Raw genomic sequence first — 9,314 nt, forward strand, 5'->3', positions numbered from 1 at the left:
CAAACAGATGTGTGGAAGTGTCTAGAAAGACTTTTAACTCTATTACCTTGGATAATCCTGAACAGGTGAGCAGTGGATTCTCCTAAGATTTCTACAGTATTTCTTTTTAACCCCGTTCAATCCAACCTTCATCTGGCTAAATTAAATTCAGTTAGATTGTGTGTGCTTTTTCACCTGCAACCATTCAGCCTGCTAACTGGAAGAAGTTTGCTTTGTGAAACACTTTCAGTAATTGGCACACGGTACCCTTTAAAATCCACAGTCTGCCTATTATTAACAGCAAAGGCTTATGGAGGTTATGGACTACTTTGCTGTATTTCTTCTTGACACACTCTTTATCAGGGAATCAAACCAAGCACATGTGCCGACAATGAAAGGGCTGTGATTTAACATCCAGCTAAGTGACGGTAATGGTCGGTAATTGATCATTCAATTTTATTTATCGAGCATAACGGAATATAAGGTTTTCAAATTCAGCCTCACATTGCTTTCTTGCCAATGTCTGCAAAAGGGCACTGACCCATGAATGTGTGTTAGGAGGGGTAACACTTATTAGACTGAAACTCACCCACAGACACATGCATAATGTACAGAGCACAATCAGTATGCCACAACTTAAACTCAGTCAAAGTTTTTGGATAACTGGTTGGAGGAAAACGTGTAAACTTCTTCAGCAGGTGTGGAGAATTCTAAGTTATTTGTTATGTGTGTTTGTCTTGCGACAAACGATCCCTGGTGGCTCCCTGGAGATCGTATTACAGTGGTTTCTGGAGTCCAACATAAGCTTATATACAATACTGTTGTCCATTAGCATTGCTATGTTTACAATCAATTGTTTACTTCTTAACTTACGTTCCATAACTTCACATTCCACCTTGTATACAACAGTAACTTTGTTTTCGCACAAAAAGTAAGGACATTTGTGTTTGGTAGATTATTTCTTTGTTCTAACAATGCTTCTTGGCAATAAATCTTATACCGTTGGAAAGCCTGTTTATTTCCATTTTAAATGGTGCCACATTTGTCAGGAACAGCATTGTCACATTTGTGGGATGAGCAGCAGAGTTGCACCCGTGAAAAACGTGCCAAATCTTCTCTGCCAATGCCAAACTGTTTTTTTTAACGTATATTTTGATTTTATAATTTCATAATTACAACTTCCACTTCCTTCTCTTTTTTTTTAAACAATTGTCAACACTCTGCCCCGATTACACTCGTACAGGGTGAGCTCTGAGGTCGTACCCGACACCTGGGTCGTACAGTGTGAGTACCTAAATCACAAGGTCTGGTTGTGCGTTGTAAACGATTCAGTCGTACAGTGTGAGCTGACATGCCACCCCGACTTTAATACAATCGTAGAAAAATTGCAAAGTGTGAGCCAGACTTTATAAGGAGTTGTCATATGGTCAAGCAGCTGTCTCCTTTTATCCCCTGATATTTTCTTAATTTCCCCCTCTTTTTGGGTTAGGGTCACTAATCAGAGAGTGAAGAGTGCTACTATGAAAAATACTCTGGTTAGTGTCCTAAACAGCAGGTCCTGGATGATTGCAGCAGTTTTCCCCATATTGAAAGAACAGTGCAGTATGTATGGTATATGTATGGCGGGCAGCAACTTCATTTCACTCATATTAGACTGTTACTGTTAGCAAAGCCATGCCTCAAACGTTGGCAGCAGCTACATTTTGTTTTTGTAGAAACTACCACACTGGATTATGTCATTGATGTGCAGGGGGGCTCATAAAAACAATCAGACATGATGTCACTTGTTAGCTAAGAGGAAGGACATGTCGTAAAGGTGTCACTAAAAAACAAATCATTAAAAAAAAAACATTTAAGCCTTTTCTTCTCATGTGCTGTTTATGAAATGGCATCATGGGGCAAAAATTGGATGATAAACTGTACCAAAAAGGGTAATCATTAAGGAAAATAGAGACTTTATTGCTCTGTTGTTGGAACCTCTGATGTTTGTATCTGAACCAGACTGAGAACAACACAGCAAACACAGATGACAGACTTCAGCACAGATATGGATTTAGTTTGAATCTAAATTGAATCTGGTAGAACCAGAAAAATTCCCCTCAGATATCAAAGGGGAGTATCAGTAAGAATGGGTTGTTGTTTATACTTCAAGGCATTGTCTTCAACAGGAATTAATCTACAGTTTGGATGCAGTTCATATTGCTCTTAATGCATATTTGAGAGCTGATGTTTAGTTTCTGAGCGTGTCTCAGAAACTAAACCAGACACTGGATCAGATGATGATCTGACTTCAAAGTTATTTAATGCAACAAACTCTGACATGACTGGCTCTGCTGTGGAAACCATTACCTCAGTTACATAAAACTTTTTGCAATATACTAAGCAGCAATATAAAAAAAGACCTCATCACGCTCATAACAAACTTCACAAGTGCTTCACAAACACACAGTAGAGATACACTGCTAGAGTGTTTCAGCTCCAACATCTCTTATCAGTTTTACTAAGCAGAGGAAGAAGCAAGCTTTCTGAAGAGCACACAAATACATGCAATCAAGTCAAGAAATCACAGGTGTGTCATCTTCTGTGATTGGTCAAATTAGACTTAATACTAATGGTGGCTGCATATCCTCCCACTGTCTGTTTAGCCTTTAAATTACATTAGTTATCAAAATATTGTTTGACAATAGATACAAATCTGTATTGTATTCAGAGAGACATTTTGTGCTTGTTTAAATGTCTTCTTTATAATATTTCTAAAGTAAAAAGGGCAAAAGAGACGACCAATTATAGCGTGCTTCAGCTCCAACATGTCACCTCAGTTTTACAGAGCAAGAAGAAAACAGGATTTATAAAAATGAATTAAATGGAAATTTAAAATAGATAAACAAGTATTTATAAAATAGATCATTTTCCTATTCAATTCAATTCAATTCAATTTATTTTGAATAGCGTCAACTCATAACAAGTGTTATCTCAAGACACTTTACAAAAAGCAGGTAAAATACCTTACTCTTTGTCTGTTAACATTACAAAAGAGCAGGTAAAAAGACCTTACTCATTGCTATATTACAAAGACCCGGCCTATCCATCATGAGCATTTTAGCAAAGCAGCAAAAGTTACAGTGGTAACAACAGATAAGGTGCTTTTCATTTTATTGAGAGAGTATGTTTTCATTTATCTGATTATATTTAGCCTCCTATGTTTCAGCATCTTGCATAAACAGCATGCCTGTTAATTGTTGTCCTGATTGCAGCTGTGTTGTCAGGTGTGGCCTATAAAAGGCGTGATTACCTCCCTCTCTGTAACACATAGAAACCTGCAGCTGGTTTTCAGGCCTCTTTTCTCCTCTCTGAAGACTTTTGTTTAAATAAACAGAATTTTCCAGTATTTGCATTTGGCAGCATTTCATAGATAAAATACATCAAATTAATCACGACATATATCACACGTAATTGTCCTCCATACAGTTTATTCATCCATAAAACAGAATTTGAGGAAAAACTTAATGTATGTGACTTCAATCAAGATAATCCAGTCTCTTTTAGTCCACTACCTCCCCTCCCTCCCTTATTGATCGTACCAAAGAGGGTATATAGGACATATTTTAGAAGTATTTTCTTCAGCTCAAAAGTCTGTTTGATCCCCTGCAATTATCTTGCGACTACACCCCGCCATTGTACCGCTACATCATAGACTGTACATTTTTAAGGACAAAGCCTGAGTGTTGCAATCATCTGTTATGGCATGGGGGTCATCGGCAGCAGCTGCATCCTGTCTCAGCCTAACTTTCAGTCAATTTTTTCAAGATCGTCGGTGGTTGCCGCTTGTGTTATACAGCATCCCTGAGTGGACACGGCTGTCTCTATTTCCCCATGTGGTGGCAGGGCTAACTGAGGATGACACTGTCAGTGTGAACACAGAGCAGAGAGCATCAAACCCAGAGGGAGTACAACTTCACTGTCTTTTTAGGAAACTATTACTCAATGATATATTTAGTATATATATATATATAGGATATTTATGACATCTCTTTGTATTCATGATTTAAATGATGCATGTTATACCTTTATCAAAATCTCCTACCATGTTCATATTCAAATTTAAATTTGAACATCGGTTTTGCCATACAATTCTGTTTTGGTTTTTCTTTTTAACACTTTCTTTGATTTGATAAGGAAATAAACATTTTTACAGTTTAAGAACACCTAAATGCACGTTTGTTTTTTCGTACTAAATTCGTATTCGTATTAAATCACAGGCAGGCAGATTCAAGTGTGTTTGTGAGTAAGCTTTGGTTTTTCCTGCAGATGGTGTGTAAAGCATGCATTGGCTGCTGCATGAAGCACTTGGCATACCCACACCGTCTCGCTAACAGGGCCTGACGGATCTGCTTAATGCGGGTCCAGGAGAGGAAAATACTGTTAGATGGGTCTTAAATTATGATGAGTTGGCAGGTCATTACTAGTACCTCCATTGGACCCCCGCATCAGCCAGATGAGCTGAAGAAGGGCCAAACTTGTACTGTACCAAAATGTACTTTTATAATCCAAGATTTATGTTTTGGCCAAGGAGGAAAAGCTTGTTTTTGTTTGTGTTGAAATTGAAGATTTTAATAAAAGAGTGACACAAACTACGACCAATTTGTTAAAAGTGATGAGGAGAAACAGATGGATGAGTTACATGATATATGCTTGGACCACACACACACACACACACACACACACACACACCCACACACACACACACACACACATTCCAGGATGGGCTTTTTTTTTGTTCGAGCATATGCATGCATTCTTCTTATGTTAATGATTGTACCCCATATATTGTGTGTGTGCACAAGTGTTCTTGCATTTTTGATGATTTTGTGTATGTGCATGTATAAGCATGTATTTTGTAGTACCCTCTAAGCTCCCGTCTTTGATGTGCCCTCCCTGAGTTGAAAGGGTAACATGAGAACTCAGGACCCACAATGCTGCTCTCACCTGTGTCCTTTGATGATGGGAACAGAGGCTAAGTAGAGAAAACCATGGATGTCTCTGTGATGAAACACACACACACACACACACACACACACACACACACAGATATTCTCCATGACCTCTTATTGTGGTGAGTGCACGAATCAAACCGGTCCACCGGCCATTGTTGGCCATGCTGTGATGCGCTCCTGTTACGACAGTGGATGGATGGGTGTCATACAAAGGTGAAGGCCGGGTGCTCCTCTCTTCTTCACTCATCCCTCGCAGTAGGAGCCACTGAAAACTCTAGACATCACACTTACTTCCAGACCACTGCTCTTTATCCTTAGATTACTCTACATTATGTACTCTTTATGCTTTACTGTAAATTCACAGCATTTCTCTTTTTCAGCTCCTCCACCACAGGCTTTGCAGAAGAAACTGATTTCTTTATTCTACTCCTAGGATATTCCCTTTTTCTTAAAGCTCATGTTTTTAAATGGTTATGAAACAGACTGAAATTGAGGATGATACGTGCTTCAACTGATATGCTGCAAAAGAGACCTGCAGTGAAAAGATTATTTATAATTAATTTAAATGCCTGAAGCCACTTCAATGGGGTAGATGACGGCAGCACACTGAAGAAACAGCCTTTTTTTCTTCATATATTTATATTCACCTTGTACAAAGATAGCAGGATGCATTTCTTTTTGTCAGTAAGCATCTGAAGGACAAAATCAGCTAAGAGACAGATCAGACATTCTCACAGGAATTCATCAACTTAACCCTTCTTATGTAGTAATAATTTTAAATGTCTAACAATTTCATGAGCAGTGCGATAGCCTTTACTGTTTACTATGTTTTACTGTAGTGTATACAAGCATACTGTACTGATAATAAAATACACCTCGTTTAGAAAAGAAAACTCTGCTAAATGTTGTGTTTGTTTAGGTTAATTTGAAAAGAATGACCCTTGGTTCGATGAGACTGCTTCGCCCACAGGAGGGAGCAAAAGGGCCACTTCTCATGATAAGCTCATATCATCTACCTCCCCCACCTGCAAAGTGACTTCTGTTTTGCAGTTCTTGTAAGATTGTGCACACTTATTATTGAAGTGTGAAGTGTTATTGAAGTAGAATTTTAAAGCAGCAATGCAATCAAAATGTTTCTGGCATTTGCGATCTCCTTCCATTTCAATCCCATGTGGATTTTTGTTCTTCCTGGTTGGTACAAACAGAAGTTAACAATGGTCAGTTTTCTTTCCAGGGTGCAGCCTCGGAGGTATAATAGTTGGACAGGGAGTGATGAGCTGACAGCAGGATGAGGAGATCCCCTGTGGACAGGTGAACCAGATACTGGCTCAGGTCAGTACAAAGTCAAAGTGCGGAACGAGGGAAGGGATCTGTGTGTGTGTGTGTGTGTGTGTGTGTGTGTGTGTGTGTGTGTGTGTGTGTGTGTGTGTGTGTGTGTGTGTGTGTGTGTGTGTGTGTGTGTGTGTGTGTGTGTGTGTGTGTGTGTGTGTGTGTGCCTGCCTCCACCAGGTTTACTCATCCTCTCTCTGTCACACACACACACAGACTCCTGACCCCTCCCTCTAAACACAAACCCACCGTTTAGCCGGGCAGAAGCAAGCCATTGTCAAACCAAAGAGGCGCTGAAGGGTCCTGTCCTCCTGTCACTTCATCCATCCCTGAACCCCCCCCCCCCCCCCCCCCCCCCCCCCCAACTCAGTGGGGGTGACAGTGACCTCTGTCTGAAACAGAATAGGTGCTGCACCTGTGGAGAGTGGAGGTCCTGAGTAGGCCGGTTTGATTTACTACTCTTCTTTTAGCCTCGTTATCCATGTCATACAGCTTCAGGTGTCATTGTCTCTAGATCACCAATCCTCCTGCCTTGAGCCTTTACGTTTAGTAAAGTTTCTTTTTTCTTCTCAGATGATCTTTGGCCTCACACTGACTACTTTTACTCAGGAAAATACTGGGTCCATCCTTTCCTGAAAACAAGCATGATCATCAAGGAGAGACTCACCTGTTGATAGAGGAGCTGCAGAATTATCCTGAGCGCTTCAAGGTGTATCTCAGGATGTCAGCGGTCCACTTTGATATGCTGCTAGCTATACTGGAACAACACATTAAAAAGAAGACCACCAACTTCCGCAGAGCAATTGATCCTGAACAGCAGTTGGCAATATGTTTGAGGTAGGGACACTAAAGAGAGACACACACACACACACACACACACACACACACACACACACACACACACACACACACACACACACACACGCACCGAGAGAGATGGAAAAATAATGACCAAAGTTGCAAACATGATTGAAACAAAATTTGATGGACTCAGTGCGCAGAGGCCTTTACTCTCTTACGTTTCCTGTAATAAAACTCCCCTCTATCTTGAAATAAACTATTAATTTACCTTCAAATGAATAGTTTTTGGGCTAAAAGTGTATGAACTAATTAAATATATGAATTACCATGCAGAAATATTACTAATAATAACTTTGCTTTTTTTGCTTTTTTTAAACAAGTGTGTTTACTGAGTTTTTCAACGTAACTCCTCTTTTATTACATGCAATTATTAAACAACGAGACAGACAAACAGAAAAAGTGCTTTTAAGAATTCACAACAAGGCCCTTATACTAAGCTTTGACAGGGCAACACAGAGAAACATGACCAGACTCAACGCAGATAAAAAACGAATATGACCAATATAGACTTATATCAATAAAGGTCTCCTTTACCTTCATACTTACCTACTGTTTATCCTGCCCTTCTGAAATAGCCCCCACCCTCAACATCCCCCACCCCCGCTCCTGTCCCCATGCCAGCCCCCGTCCGTCTCCAGTGACCCAGCCTGAACCAACAGAGCTCTAATCCCAGGCTCACCTCTCATTGCTGGGTGACAGAGAGCTGGGATCAGCTCTCCTACCTCCTCCAGGAATCTCCCGCTAAACTCTCATGGCCAGGCCTTAGTGCACAGAGGTGAAGGTTGGAGGGTGGGGGGTGGGGGGGTGACAGAGAAAGACAGAGATACACGGTGACGCATGGGTCATGTATTGTCTAATAGAATGAAAGCGGGGGCTGCTATATATTGACACAACTGAGCCTGTGTGTGAAGTGTTTGTTCTTGTCGGTCTGGTACAAGATGAACAAGGCTTTAGGCGACATTTCCCTCATAGCTGACATGCTGTGAGTGTCCTCTGTCCCGTAATGTCAGCTACACCTCACACATGCACTGTAATACAGCAGAGCAGCCTGCAACAACACACTGAGGCTTAGCATGATGAATCACATCAAACACAAACATCAGTTTACAAGGCTAACACGGTCACACACACACACTCACCAAAGTCCATTGTCTTTATCAGAGTAGGACTTTCTTTTTGTCTTGTTATGATGTCATGCCAAACTTTATACTGCATGTTTTGTACATACAGCTGCATGAGCTCACAAAAAAGACATCAAAAACGCTATTGGTTTTCTTGCATTTGGCAATCTTAAACAGCCCTAAAAGATAGTTATTAATGGGTGCCGGCCATCGCTCCCACCCAAGATGCTGTTAATCAGAAAACTGTTAGTGGTCACAAGGCCACAAAAGAGGGCAGCAAGCCGACAGGGCCCTCTGAAAAGTGAGGGGTTAACTTTGGTAGCACTGTAGCGTGACAAGATAACACAGAGCACATATGTTTAGTCTCAGCACTCCACTCACAGTTTGTCAAGCTACCTATTACTTTTAAGGTGCTGTGAGGATTTCAGGCCCTAGGGGTGCGTTTATAAACTTGAAAAAATTACGCTTTGTTTAAAGAGATGTAACCTGATATCAATCAGTTGACCTCAATCGCTAATTTAATTGTATACAACAGAATAGTCAGGCAAGAATCTTTTACTGTGGCAAACAGATGAATTCTGCCTCATTATTGTGATCCGTGCTGTGATTCTAACCAAACACACCAAGCCTGAATCTGATTTACTGTTGGCCAGACAATGAGGAAACAGAGAAGTTGCGGCAACCTCAAAAAGGTGTCTGCTCAACTTCAAAACTCTGACGTTTTGTCATCAGATTATTATGCTGACATAACACACAGACTTGTACTTAATGAGGTATCAAGTAGTATTGAAAACCACAATCAGGCTGAACCTCTGAGACCTAACTGTTCGCCTCAGTAGCTTGCTGTCATGACAAGATAAAACGCAGCACATCTGCTCAGTGTCAGCGCTCCGCTGCAGCAGAGAGCTGGAGGGATGAACCAGTGGAAGGGAATGTGTGGCAGTGGTGGGTGATTTAAACTCATGAGCTGTTGATTCTTCTCTTTTGGAAAAGGCGGGCGGCTGAAAAAAAAGGTGATTTCAAGGCACAA

Source organism: Labrus bergylta, chromosome 8 (assembly GCF_963930695.1).
Source record: "Labrus bergylta chromosome 8, fLabBer1.1, whole genome shotgun sequence".
In the NCBI taxonomy this organism is placed as follows: Eukaryota; Metazoa; Chordata; class Actinopteri; order Labriformes; family Labridae; genus Labrus; species Labrus bergylta.